This window comes from Dasypus novemcinctus, chromosome 12 (genome assembly GCF_030445035.2).
Source record: "Dasypus novemcinctus isolate mDasNov1 chromosome 12, mDasNov1.1.hap2, whole genome shotgun sequence".
NCBI lineage: Eukaryota > Metazoa > Chordata > Mammalia > Cingulata > Dasypodidae > Dasypus > Dasypus novemcinctus.
Window position 1 is genome coordinate 3,865,750 of NC_080684.1, and position 18,414 is coordinate 3,884,163.

The 18,414-nt window shown below is 41.3% G+C and overlaps 1 long non-coding RNA gene across 1 annotated transcript in view; it reads right to left on the reverse strand.

Moving 5' to 3' along the window:
• The window catches only part of LOC139440135 (uncharacterized), a 63,310-nt gene that overhangs the window by 2,434 nt on the left and 42,462 nt on the right, over positions 1-18,414 (reverse strand). The window contains exon 2 of the long non-coding RNA XR_011650199.1: positions 3,329-3,376. This is a non-coding gene — a long non-coding RNA (uncharacterized lncRNA). The remainder of the gene's footprint in view (positions 1-3,328; positions 3,377-18,414) is intronic.

Consider the following 18,414-nt stretch of genomic DNA (forward strand, 5'->3'; position numbering starts at 1 on the left):
TTCTTTAGCATACCATGATTCTGTTTGAATGATAGTGCAGAGTGATTACAGACCTCATGTTTCACTCGAGTATAGTTCACTTATTTTATTTAAATTATAAAGTAAGGCATTTCCAAATTGACCTCAGACATAGAATTTCTCACATTTGATTTCTCTAACTCTCCACTTCCATTAGGTTTATATTATGAGTTTTCTCATATGATATATCATCAGACTATCTTTAAGTACTTTGCTACATAGAAGATATTAATTTTGATTCTCTCCTTTATGAATTTCCTTAGATTATCTAAAGTAGTACTAATGAATAAAAGCACTTTCGTATTGATGGCAAGCATAGTGTTTCTTCATTATGTGAATTATTTGTTGCATTTAAAGGTATTCCTTTATGGGAAATGGACTTGGCCCAGTGGTTAGGGCATCCATCTACCACATGGGAGGTCCGCGGTTCGAACCCTGGGCCTCCTTGACCCGTGTGGAGCTGGCCCATGCACAGTGCTGATGTATGCGAGGAGTGCCGTGCCACACAGGGGTGTCCCCACGTAGGGGAGCCCCACGCGCAAGGAGTGAGTGTGCCCCGTAGGGAGAGCCGCCCAGCGCAAAAGAAAGTGCAGCCTGCCCAGGAATGGCACCGCCCACACTTCCTGTGTGGCTGTCGATAACAGAAGCGGACAAAGAAACAAGATGCAGCAAATAGACACAGAAAACAGACAACCGGGGGAGGGGGGAATTAAATAAATAAATAAATAAATAAATAATAAATAAATAAATAAATAAATAAAGGTATTCCTTTAAAGAGACTTCTCTGGCTGAAGTCTCTTTGATATTCAAAGCATTTATAGCATGAATTCTCTCATTCCATCCAAGGTCAGAAATTGACTAAAGAATTTCCCACATTGATGACATTCACAGTGCTTCTCTATAATTTGAATAATCTCATATTGTCAATGTTAGAAAAATTGAGATTTTCACAATGTATTAGTCGGGGTTCTCTAGGGAAACAGAATAAACAAGTGATATCTGTCAATAGTAAGGGACTTATCAGAGTCTCTCACACAGCCATGGGGATGCACAAGTACAGGTTCTGCAGGCAAGCTGCAACCAAGAGCTCAAATGAAAGCACAATGAAGGTTCTTGATGAGTTCTGGAAGATGATCCCTGTCCAAAGGTGAGATGGGAAGGTCTCACTCAATGCTGGTGTCACTTACCCTTTTAAGGCATTCAACTGATTGGGTTGCTAATGACAAGCTCCCTGATTGAAGTAATTATAACTGGCTATCTATGATTTACCACTGCACTAAAGTCAAAAGTCACTAAAGTCCATAAATACCCTTGTATTACAGTTAGCCCAATGTTGCTTGACCAAAAAACTGGGCACAATTACCTGGATGAGTTGACACAATAGCTTAACCATCACCATCCACCCCTTGTCAACTCAGCAACCATACACATTACATTAAACAATACTTAGTCTCTATGTAAAACAATAACAGACATATATATATGTATTTCCACCTAACAATGTTCAGTTTTCCTGTATACAACTGGAAATGCATTAATTCCATAGAGAATAGGGTGCAAGTTCTTGGGTAATATTCACTCTCAAACTTGACGTCCTCAAATATTATGGCATGAAATGGACACAACTTGTTATATGATAAGGGAAAAGTTTGGGGAGAAGACAAAGAAACTCATTTTGTGTACATATACAATCATCATCATAATGAAACAAGGAAGAAAGATTCATGACCACTATAGTACTTGTTTCTGTAACTGGTCACATGGTCCAAGTTCATATTTATCTCTACCTTCTTACACTGCCCATTCCATGTTTCCATTACCCTCAGCAAGCACTTCAGCTGGCTGTGGATCTTTGCATGTGGGGTGACCTAAACTTTCATTCCTGAAGATTCTGGGCCATTGCTAGTCCTGCTTAGATTGAATTAGTGCAATTTTCCATGGACTTTAATCATAGGGCATGGCAGTACTAGAAGATGCCCCAGAATATGTCCTGGCAAACCGTCACCGAGCCAGTAAAGTAATCCCCTTCTTTGAATGTTGATTCAGAGGTAAGAGGAACTCAAAGTGGCCAAGTGGGAGTTTTAACTTCCAGTTCAATGGAATCATTGTTGTGTTCCCTGGTGACAGCACTCCTCCTTTTAGACTAAAATCTGAAGGCCAGCAGAGTTTGGGGTTGCAGGGACAGGAAGCAAACATTTTCCTAGTGGGCCACAAGAGGCAATAGTGAGTGGCGCCACTCCCATTTCCAACCCTTAATTCCTGTACCTATGAATCCTGGTTATGGGAGAAACAGCATCATAGAGTGCATGCTGATTTAGAGCATAGAGAACATCCTGGAGAACATTGCCCCAGTCCTGCAAAGTATGGCCACCTATTTGGTGCCATGACTGAATCTTTGAAAGGTCACTCCACCATTCTATCAATCCAGCTGCTTTAGGTTGATGGGGAACGCGGTAAGATCAGTGAATTCCATGGGGACCTACCCACTCCTGCACATCATTTGCTGCGAAATGGTTTCCTTTTTTTAAAAGAGATTTATTTATTTATATTTATTTCTCTCCCCTTCCCCCCCCCCACCCTGCCCCAGTTGTCTGTTCTCTGTGTCTATTTGCTGTGTCTTCTTCTTTGCCCACTTCTGTTGTCAGCGGCACTGGAATCTGTGTTTCTTTTTGTTGCATCATCTTGTGTGAGCTTTCCATGTGGGTGGTGCCATTCTTAGGCAGGCTGCACTTCCTTTCATGCTGGGCAGCTCTCCTTATGGGGTGCACTCCTTGTGCATGGGGCTCCCTTACAATGGAGACACCCCTGCATGGCAGGGCACTCCTTGTGTGCATCAGCACTGCACATGGGACAGCTCCACATGGTCAAGGAGGCCTGGGGTTTGAACCACGGACCTCCCATGTGGTAGATGGATGCCCTAACCACTGGGCCAAGTCCGCTTCCCTGAAATGGTTTCCTTAATTGGAAGCAATGCTGTATGGCTTGCCATGGTGATAGATAAGATATTTGGTAAGTCCATGGATGGTAGTTTTGGAAGAAGCATTGTGTGCAATAAATGCAAACCCATATCCAAAGTATGTGTCTATTCCAGTTAAAACAAATCACTGCCTCTTCCTTGGTGGAAGTGGTCCAATGTAGTCAACCTGCCACGAGGTAGCAGGCTGGTCACCGTGAGGAATGGTACCATATCGGGAGCAGAGTGTGGGTCTCTGCTGCTGGCAGATTGGGCACTAAGCAGTGGCTGTAGCCGAGTCAGCTTTGGTAAGGGGAATTTCATGTTGCTGAGCCCATGCATAACCCCCATGCCTACCTCCATGGCCACTTTGTTCCTGAGTCCATTGAGCAATGACAGGAGTGGCTGGGAAAAGAGACTGAGCATTAGCCACAAAGCATGTTATCTTATCCACTTTATTATTAAAATCTTCCTCTGCTAAAGTCACCCTCTGGTGAGCAGTCACATGGGACACAAATATTTTCATGTTTTTTGCCCACTCAAAAAGGTCTATCCATATGCATCTTCTCCAGACCTCTTTGTCACCAATTTTCCAATCATGTTCCTTCCAATTCCCTGGCCATCCAACCAAGTCATCAGCAAAAACCCATGTATCAGTTTACATATGCACCTCTGGCCATTTTTTCTTCCAAGCAAAGTGAGCAACCACATGAACTGCTCTAAGTTCTGCTCACTGTGAGGGTTTTCTCTCACCACAGTCTTTCAGAGATGTCCCAGAAAGGGGCTGCAGTGTTGCACCTGTCCACTTTTGGGTGGTACATGCATATCATGCAGAACCATCTGTACACCAGGCCTGAGTTTTCTCTTCATCAGTCAAATGTTTGTTATGTACACCCCAAGAGGCCAAAGCAGTGGGCTGGGAAGGAGAAGGTACCATGGCAGGGGTGGTGGTCATGGGCATTTGGGATACTTCCACATGTAACTTACTTATGTCTTCAGGACCCACTTGAGCCCTTTCTTGTATATACCACTTCCACTTTATTATGGAGCTGCTGTGCACACTCAAATTTATTGTTTGGTGGGTCACACAATACCAGCTCATTGTAGGCAACTCAGGCCTCATGGTAGCTTGATGGTGCATGGTTAAGCATTCAGTCTCTACTATGGCCCAGTAGCAGGTTAAAAGCTTTTTCTCAAAAGGGGAGTAGTTATCTGCAGAAGATGGCAGGGTTTTGCTCCAAAAATCCTAAGAGACTGTGTTGTGATTCTCCTATGTGTGCCTGCCAAAAGTTCCAGACAGCATCTCTATTTGCCACTGAAACTTCCAGCCTCATTGTATCTAATGGATAACATGGCCCAAGTGGTAGTGCAGCTTGCCTGGACTTGATGCAGAGCCTCTTTTTGTTCTGGCTCCCAATCAAAAAGCAGCTTTTCTGGTCACCCAGTAAACAGGCTGCAGTAGCACACCCAAATGAGACATGTGTTGTCTCAAAAATCCAGAGGGACCAACTAAGCATTGTACTTCTTTATTGGTCATAGAAGGGGCCAGATGCAACAGCTTAGCCTTCACTTTAGAAGGGATATGTTGACAAGCCCCACACCGCTGAACACCTAGAAATTTCACTGAGGTGGTAGGACCTTGTATTTTAGTTGGATTTATCTCCCATCCTCTCCCACACTAATGCCTTACTAATAAGTCTAGAGTCTTTGCTGCTTCTTGCTCACTAGGTCCTAAAAACATGATATCATCAATATAATGGACTAGTGTGATGTCTGGTGGGAGGGAGAGATGATCAAGATCCCTCCAGACAATATTATGACATAGGGCTGGAGAGCTGATATATCTCTGAGGCAGGACAGTGAAAGCATACTGCTGGCCTTGTCAACTGAAAGCAAATTGTTTCTGGTGGTCCTTACTAATAGCAATTGAGACAAAAAGCACTTGCTTAATCAACATGTACAAACCAGTTAGCAGGGGACTTTTTGATTTGCTCAAGCAATGATACTACATCTGGGGCAGCAGCTGCAATTGGAATCACCACCTGGTTAAATTTTACAATAATCTACTGTCATTCTCCAAGATCCAACTGTTTTCTGTACAGACCAAATTGGAGAGTTGAATGCGGATGTGGTAGAAATCAATAACCCTACATCCTTCAAATACTTGATGGTGGCACTAATTTCTGCAAGCCCTACAGGAATCTGGTATTGCTTTTGGTTTACTATTTTGCTAGGTAGAGGCAGTTCTAGTGGCTTTCACTTGGCCCTTACAACCATAATACCCCTCACTCCACAAGTCAGGGATCCAGTGTGGGGTTTCTGCCAGTTACTGAGAATGTCTATTCCAATTATGCATTCTGGAAGTGGGTAAATAACCACAGAATGGGTATGGGGACCCACTGGACTAAATGTTAGATGGACCTGAGCTAAAACTTCATTAATCACCTGACCTCCATAAGTCCCTCCTCTGACTGGTGACCACGGTGATGTTTGGGTCTCCTGGAATTAATGTCACTTCTGAACCAATGTCTAATAAGCCCCAAAATGTCTGATTATTTCCTATTCCCCAGTGCACAGTTACTCTGGTAAAAGGCTGTAGGTCTCCTTGAGGAAAGGTGGGAGGAAGAGTAACAGATTCATTTTGGGCAGTTTAACTGGATCCTTTCCTAAGGAGACGGCCTCCTCCTCATTCAAGTTGGTCTGGGTCTGTAAACTGTCTTAATCTGGGAATTTATTAAGGAACTGTGATTCTTTGCATTTGAATTTAAGTTAGGGTTTCATTCACTCAACCTAGAACTCTTCTGTTTATTCAGATCCAGAAGAAATTTATTAGGCTGCTCATCTATTTCACTGCTAGGTACCCCATGATATATTGGACAACACCTTAACAATGCATGACTCACTATTTTGAGTGCTTTTTTGAATCTGCCTTTCATTGCAGCAGCCATGCCCACCTTGACGTTGATTAACTGCTGATATTTGACTTTTTTTGTCTTTATTTTTTTAATATTACATTTAAAAATATGAGGTCCCCATATACCTCCCACCTACTCATCCCACTTCTCCGCCCATGACAATCTCCTCCATCATCATGAGACATTCATTGCATTTGGTGAATACATCTCTGAGCACCGCTGCACCTCATGGTCAATGGTCCACATCATAGTCCACACTCTACCACGTTCCACCCAGTGGGCCATGGGAGGACATACAATGTCCGGAAACTGTTCCTACAGCGTCACCCAGGACAACTCCAAGTCCCAAAAACGCCTCTGCATCTGATCTCTTCCTCCCATTCCCTACCCCCAGCAGTCACCATGGCCACTTTCTCCACACCAATGCCACATTTTCTTCGATTACTAATCACAATAGTTCATGAATAGAATATCAGTAAGACCACTCTAATCCATACTCTATTCCTCCATCCTGTGGACCTTGGAATGGTTGTGTCCACTCCACATCTGTAACAAGAGGGGGCTTAGATTCCACATGGATGCTGGATGCAATCCTCCTGCATTCAGTTGTAGGCACTCTTGGCTCCATGATGTGGTGGTTCACCTTCTTCACTTCCATGTTAGCTGAGTGGGGTAAGTCCAATAAAACAGAGTGTAGGAGCTAAAGCCTGTTGAGGCTCAGGGTCTGGCTATCACATGGTCAGTCCAGAGATTCAGGTCCCCTGTGTATATATTAAACCCCAGCACCAACTAAAGTTCCAGTGAAAGTAACAGGAGAGGCTTGTGAACAAAGATCACATCTGAGTCCAGCTCCATCACACAGAAACACAAACTCCAAAGTAGGGCCAACTGACATGGCACTGAACTCCATCTGCCATGGACATAGAACCTGTGGGTCACTGTAACCCTCAAAAGAACCAAAACCTGGTGTTGTATCTACTTTCTCTGTCTCTGGGACTCTGCTAAGGTGTGCATAAGGGCAACCCCTGTGATAACCTCCTGGCTCTTCTTGGAGATTCATAGCCATATAAAATCATTTGTCCTTTCCATTTCCTCCTTGATTCAGGTCAAAAAGCATTTTTAACTCCTGTTATTATATGTAGATTGAGATATTCTGCTGGTCCCAGTTGACCCTTTTATTCAAGGTCATTTTCTAGTTACATCATCAGCTGGTACTTGGTAGTAATCCCTCAGCACCAGGGAGGCTCATCCCCGGGAGTCATGTCCCATGCTGGGAGGAAGGCAACGCATTTACATGCTGAGTTTGGCTTCGAGTCTGGCCACATTTGAGCAATACGGAGTCTCTCAGGAGAGAACTCTTAGGCACCCTGCAGCTGTAGGCCTTATTCTTATTTCAGGTGCACAGGTTTACAAGCATAGTCCTTAGTATCAAGGACTCATTGTTGGACCTTCCTTCTTTTTTGGTCTTTGCCGTTGCACTTGGGGGATTGTTGCTGTGCCTTAAAGGACTGTGATAGAGATCCCCTGGCTAGGAACTCAGCACTCCATCAGTTGCTGTTTTTAATTGTATCCACTATGAAAATATCCAAACATTTTTATGTACCCTGGATATATGCCCTGTAGAACTCCCTGCCAACCATGTGTCCCCTGTCAATAACATTCCACACCAGTATTCCTCCCCTGCCATTGTTGAACCTCTTTGTGTTCCAAAACTTCCTGAAAAGTGAAGCCCAATATATTGCCAGGTTCCATTAATAATAAAATGGAATATAGCAATGAGTTTAAAGGTTAGATATAGAATACATATTATTTGGAAAAATTAAGGGAAAAATAAATAGGGGTATCAAAAAATTTAAAAATGCAAAAGCTTTGTTTTTGATGTTTTGCCTTCCATCACTGCAATAAGTGTTGCCCTGTATGCAAATTGGCAAGGCAACTACTTACGTCGTTTCCTTAGTGTCTACATCCTATCGTTTTCTTTTCTTTTTTCTAAATATTAAGCTTATCTTCACAAGAGTTTTAGATCACATTAGTTCATATATACAATATACAGTACTCCCACATATCCAACATAAAACCTTCTCCCTTCCACAGCCATAATCTTTTTACACATTCATACTATAATTACTGAAACTGATGTACAGATATTGAGACAATAGCTTTCAAACAAGGTAACATTTGGGTTTACATTGTGGATTATATATTAGACTATACAATTTTCTAAATTTTTAATTATCTTATGTTTTACATTATGATTTACATTTTAGCCTATCAGTCCCTATATATTTTTGATGTAATTTTACGTGTCTTATATCCCTCCTTGCGTACTCTTGTGGAACACTTCTACTGCCCACACAGTTACATTGGTTCCATCTATTCAATACCTCCTTCCCCCTCCCCTTAGGGCCCACAGTGACAGTCAATCTTCATTGCTTGAAGGGCCATGTTCAGAGATACTTGCAACAGTGTTGAGGGCTTGATATGCTCAACTGCCCTAATGCCCTGAGAGCCTCCATTTCTCTTGAGAGATACAGTTCCCTCTATTTGAGGGCATCAGTCCTCCCCAGGATGTGGGTATACATTCACTGTAATTATATGGGTCTCTATCCAATGATATAACCCACTATGGCAAAATGAGCATTCACATATTCCCTAGGAGCCTGTCCTGTGTCAGAGTATCCCCTTAAACATCTTAAACAGGTAACCTTCCTTATATTTTGAAAAGGTTTTCTCAGCATTATACTCTCAACCAACTACCTGACAATCTCTTATGTTCATATGTTGCCCCACCCTCCCCCCCAATTTCTTGGGCAATATTACCCATCCTCCCATCTCTAGGCCCCCTCAATCCCAAAGAGCCCCACCCAAAGGTAACCCTATGCCCCCATTTTATCCCCTTCTTGTATAAATACTTACCTCCCGCTTATCATAGATTTTACCCATGTAGGTGTCAGTTTACATCCTTCCTCTACCCCCCAATTTCCTGTAAGCCTACCATCCAGTCTCTAGCTCTCTGAGCAGCTTGATTTACTTATTTCATATCATTGAGGTCATGTAGTATTTGTCCTTCAATGCCTGGGTTGCTTCACTCAACATAAGGTTCTCAAGATTCAACTGTGTTATCACCTGTGTTTGTAGTGTATTCGTTTTTAAAGGCGAGTAGTATATACCACATTTTATTTATCCATTCATCTGTTCATAGGCATTTGGGTTGATTCCAACTTTTGGCGATAGTGAACAATGCTGCTGTAAACATTGGTGTGCATATATCAGTTTGTGTCCTTGTTTTCAGTTCTACTGGGTATATACCCAGCTCTGGAAATGCTGGGTGATATGGCAAATCTATGGCTAGCTTTTTGAGAAACTGCCAAACTGTCCTCCAGAATGTCTGGGTCCTTCTGCATTCCCACCAGCAGTGGATGAGTGTTCCCATTCCTCCACATCCTCCCCAGCATTTGTAGTCTTCTGTTTTTTTCATAGCTGCCAATCTTATGGGAGTAAGATGGTATCTCATTGTGGTTTGGATTTGCATTTCCCTGATAGCTAGAGATTTGGAGCATTTTTTCATGTGTTTTTTAGCTATTTGTATTTCTTCTTTGGAGAAGTGTCCATTTAAATCTTTTTCCCATTTTTAAAATGGATTGTTTATCTTTTTATTTTCAAGATATAGGAGTTCTTTATATATGCAGGTTATAAGTCTCCTATCAGATATATGGTTACCAATTATTTTCACCAATTGTGTAGGCTCTCTTTTTACGTTCTTGACAAACCCTTTTGAGGTGCAGAAGGCTTTAATTTTGAGGAAGTCCCATTTATCTATTTGTTCTTTTGCTGCTCGTACTTTTGGTGTGAAGTTCATGACATCATTTCCTATTACAAGGTCTTGTAGATGCTTCCCTACACTGCTTTCCAAAGTCTTTATGGTCTTGGCTCTTATATTTAGGTCTTTGATCCATCTTGAGTTGATTTTTGTATAAGGTGTTGGATGGTAATCCTCTTTCATTCTTTTACATATGGATATACAGTTCTCCAGGCACCATTTGTTGAAGAGGCCATTTTCTCCCAGTTGAGAGGGCTTGGTGGCTTTATTGAATAATATATGACTATATATATGAGAATCTATATCAGAACTCTCAATTCGGTTCCATTGTTCTGTGTGTCTCTCCTTGTGCCAATACCATGCTGTTTTCACTACTGTAGCTTCTGTAGCTTTGTAGTATGTTTTGAAATCAGGTAGTGTGATTCCTCCAATTTCGTTTTTCTTTTTCAATATGTCTTTGGCTATTCGGGGCCTCTTTCCTTTCCAAATAAATTTCATAGCTAGTTTTTCTAGTTCCTTAAAGAATGCTATGCTGATTTTTATTGGGATTGCATTGAATGTGTAGATCAGTTTTGGAAGGATAGACTTCTTAATAATATTTAGTTTTCCTATCCATGAACAGGGAATATTCTTTCATTTATTTAGGTCTTCCTTGATTTCCTTGCCCTTGTGTAGTTCTCTGTGTATAAGTTTTTTACATCTTTAGTTAAATTTATTCCTAGGTATTTGATTTTTTTATTTACTATTTTAAACGGTATTTGTTTCTTGATTTCCCCCTGAGCTTGCTCATTATTGGTGTACAGAAATGCTACTGATTTTTGCGCATTGATCTTATAACCTGCATCTTTACTAAACTCATTTGTAAGTTCTAGAAGCTTTGTTGTAGAGCTTTCATGGTTTTCTATGTATAGGATCATGTCTTCTGCAAATAATGAAATTTTGACTTCTTCCTTTCCAATCTGAATGCCTTTTATATCTGGTTCTTGCCTCAGTGCTCGAGCAAGTACTTGTAAGACAATGTTAAATACAAGGGGTGAGAGTGGGCATCCTTCTCTTGTTCCTGGTCTTAGAGGGAAGGATTTTAGGATTTCACCATTGTAAATGATGTTGTCTGTGGATTTTTCATATATGCTCTTTATCACGTTCAGAAAATTTCCTTGTATTCTTATCTTTTGCAGTTTTTTTAATCAAGAAAGGGTGCTGTATTTTGTCAAATGCTTTTTCTGCATCTATAGATATAATCATGTGATTTTTTTCCTTCAATCTGTATGACATTGATTGAGTTTCTTATGTTGAACCATCCTTGCATACCTGGAATGAATCCCACTTGGTCATGGTGCATAATTCATTTAATGTGTTGTTGAGTACAGTTAGCAAGTATTTTGTTGAGGATTTTTGTGTCCACATTCATTAGAGAAATTGGTTTTAATTTTCCTTTCTTGTGGTGTCTTTGTTTGGCTTTGGTACTAGGGCAATGTTGGCATCATAGAATGAGTGAGGTAATGTTCCTCTTGTTTTGATTTTTTGGAAGTGTTTTAGCAGGATTTGTTATAGTTCTTTCCGGAATGTTTTGTAGAATTCACCTGTGAAGCCATCTGGCCCTGGGCTCTCCTTAGTTGGGAGGTTTTTAATGACTGATTCTATCTCTATAATTGTGATTGGTTTGTTGATATCATTGATTTCTTCTTTCATCAATAGAGGCCGCTTATGTGTTTCTAGGAATTTGTCCATTTCCTCTGAATTGTCATTTTTGTTGGAATATAGTTTTTCAAAGTATCCTCTTATGATAGTCTTTATTTCTGTGGGTTCAGTGGTGATTTCTCCTTTCTCATTTCTTATTTTGTGTATTTGCATCTTCTCTCCTTTTTTCTTTGTTAGTCTAGCTAAGGGTTTGTCAATTTTATTGATCTTCTCAAGGAACCAGCTCTTGGTTTTGTTTATCTTTTCAAGTGCTTTCTTATTTTCTATTTCATTTTGTTCTGCTCTTATCTTTGTTATTTCTTTCTTTCTTCTTCCTGTGGGATTACTTTGATGTTTTTGTTGTTGTTGTTGTTTTGCTAATTCCTCCAAATGTGCAGTTAGTTCTTCAATTTTGGCTCTTTCTTCTTTTTTGATGTTTGAATTTATGGCTATAAATTTCCCTCTCAGTACTGCTTTTGCTGCATCCCATACGTTTTGGTATGTTGTGTTATCATTTTCATTAGTTTCAAGGTAGTTAATTACTTCTTTTGAGATTTCCTCTTTGACTCACTGTTTTTCTAAGAGTGTGCTGTTTAATATCCATATCTTGGTGTGAAATCTGGACCTCTGTCCCTTACAGATTTCCAGCTTCTCTCCACTGTGGTCAGAGATATTATTTTGCATGATTTTGATCTTTCTGAATTCATTGAGCCTTTCTTTGTGACCTAGCATATGGTCTATATTGGAGAATGATCCATGTGCACTTGAGAAAAATGTATATCCTACTGTATTTGGGTGTAATGATCTGTATATATCTATTAGATCCAGTTCCTCTAAAATACTGTTCAAAGTTTTTGTTTCTTTATTGATTCTCTTTTGAGATGTTCTGTCCAAAGTTGATTGTGGTGTATTAAAGTGTCCCACTATAATTGTAGAGGCATCTATTTCACTTGTTTTTTTCCAGTGTTTGCCTCACATATTTGGAGACACCCTGGTTAGGAGCATAAATAATTATGATTGTTCATTCTTCTTGAACGATTGTCCCTTTCACTAACATGTAGTATCTTTCTTTGTCTCTCACAATTGTTTTGCATAAAGTCTATTTTGTCTGATAATCATATAGCTAGGCCTGCCCTTTTTTTGGTTATTGTTTGCTTGTAAGATTGTTTTCCAGCCATTCACTTTCAACCTCCATAAATCCCTCAGTCTAAGATGTGTTTCTTGTAGACAGCATATATGTGGATCATATTTCCTTATCCAATCTCCCAGTCTGAATATTTTGACAGGTGAGTATAATCTGTTGACATTCAGTGTTATTACTTCAAGGAATTATTTATGTTAGCCATATTTTGTTTGGACTTGTGTTTGTCATATTTTGTTTTTTTTTTTTTCCTTCTCTTTTTGTCTTTTTTGTTGCTCTTACACTCTCCTCCAACTCTGCCTGTCTTGTTTTTATCTTTCTTCCTGCAGAACTCCCTTTAGTATTTCTTGAAGGGCAGGGTTCTTGTTGGTGTACTCTTTCAATTTCTGTTTATCTGTGAATATTTTGAACTCTCCCTCATTTTTGAGTGCTAGTTTAGCTTGGTAGAGTATTCTTGGTGGAATTTTTTTTCTTTATTACCTTGACTATATCATACTACTACCTTCTTGCCTCCATGGTTTCAGATGAGAAATCAGCACTTAATTTATGGAGCCTTCCTTGTATGTGATGGTTTTCTTTTTTCTTTCTGCTTTTAGAATTTTCTTTTTGTGTTGAGCATTGGACAATTTGACAAATATATATCTTGGGGTGGGCCTGTTGGGATTTATGATGTTTCATGGGTGTTGTGCTTCCTGGACATGTATGTCCATCTCTCTCAGTAGATTTGGGAAGTTTTCAGCCATTATTTCCTCCAATACCCCTTCTGTCCCCTTTCCCTTCTCTTCTCCTCCTGGGATGCCTATAATATGTATGTTTGTGCATTTTGCCTTGTCATTCAGGTCCCTAAGTCCTAGCTGGGTTTTTTCTATCTTTTTATCGATCAGTTCTACTATCTGTTTGATTTCAGATGTACTGTCTTCCATGTCGCTAATTCTCTCCTCTGCCTCTTCTAATCTGCTGCTTATTGCTGAGGGTGTATTTTTGATTTCTTGAACTGTGGTGTTCATCCCCATCATATCTGTTATCTTTTTGTGTATGTCTGCAATTTCCTCTCCAAGTGTTTTCTTCATATTTTTAATCTCTTCCTTTACTTCATTAAGCTGGTTTCTAATATATGTTTTGAGATCTTTAACTACTTGTCTGATGTTCTGCTCCCCTTCCTGGTTTTTAATTTGTTCATTGGATTCAGCCATGTTTTCCTGATTATTGGTTTGGTTTGTAGTTTTTGTTGCTGTGTGGTCATCATTTTATCTTGACGGGTTTAATCAGTTCCTTAGCTTCTTTGTCTAGTCTTGGGATTAATTAGTTGTTTGTGTGTAAGTGTTATGTCTTCTCTTTGTCACTTTGTTCTTATTCTATTTTCTTTCTGCTGGCTATGTTTACTTTGAAGGAAAATATTAGGGTCAGGGAAAGCAAAATGAGTAGAGAAAAGAAAATGTATAAAGTAGTATTGGTAATAAATGTTAACAGAGCAACAATGTGAGATCTGGGAGAATGGGTATTAGACTCATGCAAGTTGTGTAGGGTTATAGCAGTAAGTAGAGTACCTATAATGAGAGAGCCAACTGAATATGGGAAGGAATATAGTATGAATTAAAAAGCCAATGTTTTCATGAGAGAGGGAAAGAGAAAAAAAGACAATAATATCAAGTGGATAAAAGATAGGAAACAGAACAAAGGTATTAGAAATGAAAAGTCAGACAATTTGGGGGCCAAACAAAGGGAGGTGGAATGTAAGAGAGACAGTAGATGATGGATGATGGCAAGATGTGGGGGAAAGGGGATAGTGTAGGTGGCCAAAATCACTTCACACAGAAAAGAGTAAATGGAGGATGAGGAAACACAGCAAGTGTGAAGCGCTCCCTGCAGCACCTATTATATAAAGAAAAGAAAAGAAAATAAGAGGAAAAAGAGAGAAAAGAAAAAAAAGAGAAGAGAATGGGGTGAGCAAAGAAAAGGGGAGGAAACAAGCAAGAAAAGGAAAAGGAGAAAAAAAAACCTAAATAAATGAAGAAGGACCTTGGGGGATAAAACGGGAGAGAAGACCAGGAGACAATGCAATATTAGCAACCAAGACAAGAAAAAAAGAAAAAGAAATAAGAAAAAACCCCACAAATATCGAGTGCTAGTGTAATCAAGGACCTCAGATGGACCTCAGGGCACTGTGGTTCAGGGATGGGAAGTCTGTGACACTGCAGACTCAAGATGTGTGAGTCTCTGGATTGTGGTCCACCAGGGTTTTGGGGACTCAGACCTGGGAACCATGCATTCAGTTAACAGGGGGCCTCAGAGCACTGCAGCACAACACAGCCTTCAGGAATCCCTGCAGCTGGGCGCCAGCCCTAAGGGGAGGGCCCCGCCCACACCCTCTGACTTCCATGTCAGAAACCCAAAATTCCACCTCTCACAAGAGTCTGTTCTGTCATTGTCTTACCAAATGGACATCCAGATACCTCCTGCCCCACAAGCCCCCAAAACAACCTGCTGGGGGCACCGCTGCACTATAAAGATTTCAGGGACCACCACAGATGTGTTGCCAGCCCTAGGGGGAGGGATTCCACCTACAACTTCTGACCTCCGTGTCAGAAACTGAGAGTTCCACCTCTTGCAAGTATCTCTTCTGTCACTGTCTCACCAAATCGACATCCAGACACTTCCTGCCCTGCAAGACCCTGAAACAACCCACTCAGGGTTTGGGAATATCCCACACAACAAAGATCCCAGGGATCACCACAGCCCAGCCACCAGCCCTAGGGGAAGGGCTCCAGCCAGAACCTCTGACCTCTGTGTCAGAAACCCAAAATTCCAACTCTCGCAAGAATCTCCTCTGTCACTGTCTCACCAAATCGACTTCCAGACACCTCCTGCCCTGCAAGTCCCCTGAAACAGCCTGCTCAGGGTTTGGGAACTCCCCACACAACCAATATTTGACTTTTACCCGACCAACATCCAATCATCCCATAATGTTTAAGGATTCTAATTCCATCACAGCCCTCCCTACAGTAATATCTGGACTACAGAGAAGAGCAACCACAAAGCTCTTCAGGAAAGATGGAGTTAGTCTTACAAACATTCCTCCCAGTCCTGGTTAAAGGTGTGTCCTCTGGACATTCCTGAGGTGGGTGGGCAGGTCCCAAATAGTAAATCCACTCTAGCAGCCCAATCTCCCTAAGCCTTTATTGTCCCTCTTCTACTGTGATGAGGGCAAATTGGACATCTCAACCTCAGACATGCTAGGTCATCTTTTGGACCATGTTTCAGTCAGCCACCCAAACAAACTGTTAGAGCCCTTTCCAACCCCTTGAGCTATAGCATTGAATCCAGAGTTTCTGGAAATGAGAGTTAGTGGGAGGGGGTTGAGGGTTTGAGTGAGGTAGTGGGAGGGGTTTGAGGGAGTTTATGACTTCTTGGAATGCTGCAGGAGCAAATGTTTCTTTTCTTCTGTAGGGATTAAAAGATATGTAAATAGTGAAGGTTTTCATCTCTGTTTCCCTATGATATGCAGGTAGAGGTAGTAAAGATCTCCATCTCCCTCTGATTTGCAGATGGTGAAGATCTCTATCTCCCTTTATTCCTCTCTCTATGAGGTTTCTTTGTTAACCTGTGGGAAAGTGCCTTGACCTCAGACACTGGGGAGAGGGTTTGCCTTTTCCCAATGCATATCAGTGGAAACTGAGTTATACCTTGTTAATTATTGTAAACCTCTAACAGCAGTGCATGCCGGAGGTTGACTGGTATATACCTCAGTGCTGGAAGGAGATACATACTCCCTGAGGCAAGCTTCAGTTTGGCTGGTACCCACCTCAGGGCTGAAAGTTGTTTCAGACTCCCTGGGGTGGGCTGGAGGTTGGATGATGCATGGTTGACAAGGTGTGGTTTGGAAAGGGCAGGCCATGACAGGTTTATCTGGTGGTCTCAGCAGAATTCAGGATCCCATTATCTCCTTCAACATCATCATCATCCCATATGTCTCCATACCAGTTCTCTGGGTTCCACTCTTTTCCAATCAATGCCTTCACTTTAACTGCAGAAACCCTGTGGAACTGAGATTTTAGTTTCCGTTTTAACTCTGCTACTTGTGCAATGAGAATCTGAGTTTGGTTCTCAGGTATTTTGAACCCGTGGCTACAGGAGACAAGATTTTCTTTCAGATCATACATAGAAACTTTTGCATCATCCATGCAGTGTGTAAGTTTCAAATTTGAAGACTAACTCATCTCTTTCTTTTGTAACAGTATCCAGAGTCTCTAGGAGGAGCCATCCAACATCATTATACCATTTGGCTCCACAAAACTCTGTTAAGGTGTTGAAAACACTCTCACCTATATCCTTGCTTCTTATATGCATGAAAGTAGGGGAATCCAGTGGTTCTATTTTGCATTTTTTGATTGCCAACTAATGCCATGGACTGATAGCAGCCTCTTCATTATTGGAAAGGAAGTTGTCAGTAGCCTTGTGTCCAATTAGGGTAGAGAGACCCTAAAAAACTCCCAGAACCACCTCAGACACCCCATGTTTAAGACTCTGTTCCTCAAGGACCACCCTTGAGGACCTGCATCTGTCCCCGCAATATCATTTAGGACAACTCCAAGTCACAAAAATGCCCCCACATGTCATCTCTTCTTTTCTTTCCCTTCGCTCAGCAACTACCGTGGCCACTTTCTCCAGATCAATGCTACAGTTTCTTCCATTACTAGTCACAATAGTTCTATAGTAAAATACCAGTAAGTTCACTCTAATCCATATTTTATTCCTCCATCTTGTTAATTCTGGGTTGGTGATGTCCACCCCACCTCTCTATTGAGAGAGGGTTTAGATCCCACATGGTTGATGGATGTGATTTTCCTGCTTGGAGTTGAAGGCACTCTTAGTTTCCAGGTGTGGTGGTTGACCATCTTCACCTCCCTGTGCAAGTCCAAAAGACCACAGAGCAGGAACTACAACTCTGCTAAAGGCTCAGGGCCCAGCGTGCACTTGGTTAGTCCAAAGAGTCAAGTCTCCTGGGTATACACCAACCCCAGTGCCAACCACAGATTAAGTAAAAGTGACAGAAGAGGCATGTGAAGTTCACTTCTGAGTCCAACTCCATCACACTCAGGAACACAAATTCCAAAGTAGGGCCCGGTGACAAGGCATTGAACTCCAGAGCCACCTGCCATGATCAAAGAACCTGTGTATCTCTGTAGCCCTCAGGAGCACCAGTACCTTGGGTTGTATCTACTTTGGCTGTCTCTGGGATACATCCTGGGTGAATTTAATGAATTTGAGAGTAGGTGTTGCAACTCTTGAGATTCAGGGCCCAACAGGAACAAGGATAGCCCAAATATTTAAATCTCTTAGACATATACCTATCAACTTTAGTACTAATTATACATACAAATAGGAGAAGCAGAAAGGCCATGTGTGGCGAGACCACAAGTGAGTCCAACTCTGTCTGACTGGGGAGCATGAATTCCAAGGTAGGGCCCACTGGCTGGGTGCCAAAAGCCTGACCTGTCTGCCCTGGATATAGTGTCCAGATGTCTACAGACATTTAGGTTGTGAGGATCCCTGCTTTTTGAAGCAATATTTGTTGTGGCAGTCAAGGAGATCCCACTGTGACTGTATAACTATAACCTTGGGAATGACCTCTGACTCGCTTTGAAGACTCTGAGCCATAAAACTCATTTGTATTATCCTTTCCCCCTTTTGGTCAAGGTCTTTCTCCATTTGCATCTCCAGTTGACACTTAGTAGTAATCCCTTGGTTCCAAGGAGGCTCATCCCTGGAGGGTCATGTCCCATGATGGGGGAAAGATAATACATTTATATGCCATGTTTGCCTTATAGAAAGGCCATATTTGAGCAACAAAGAGGCTCTCAGGAGGTATCTCTTAGGCAACATATAA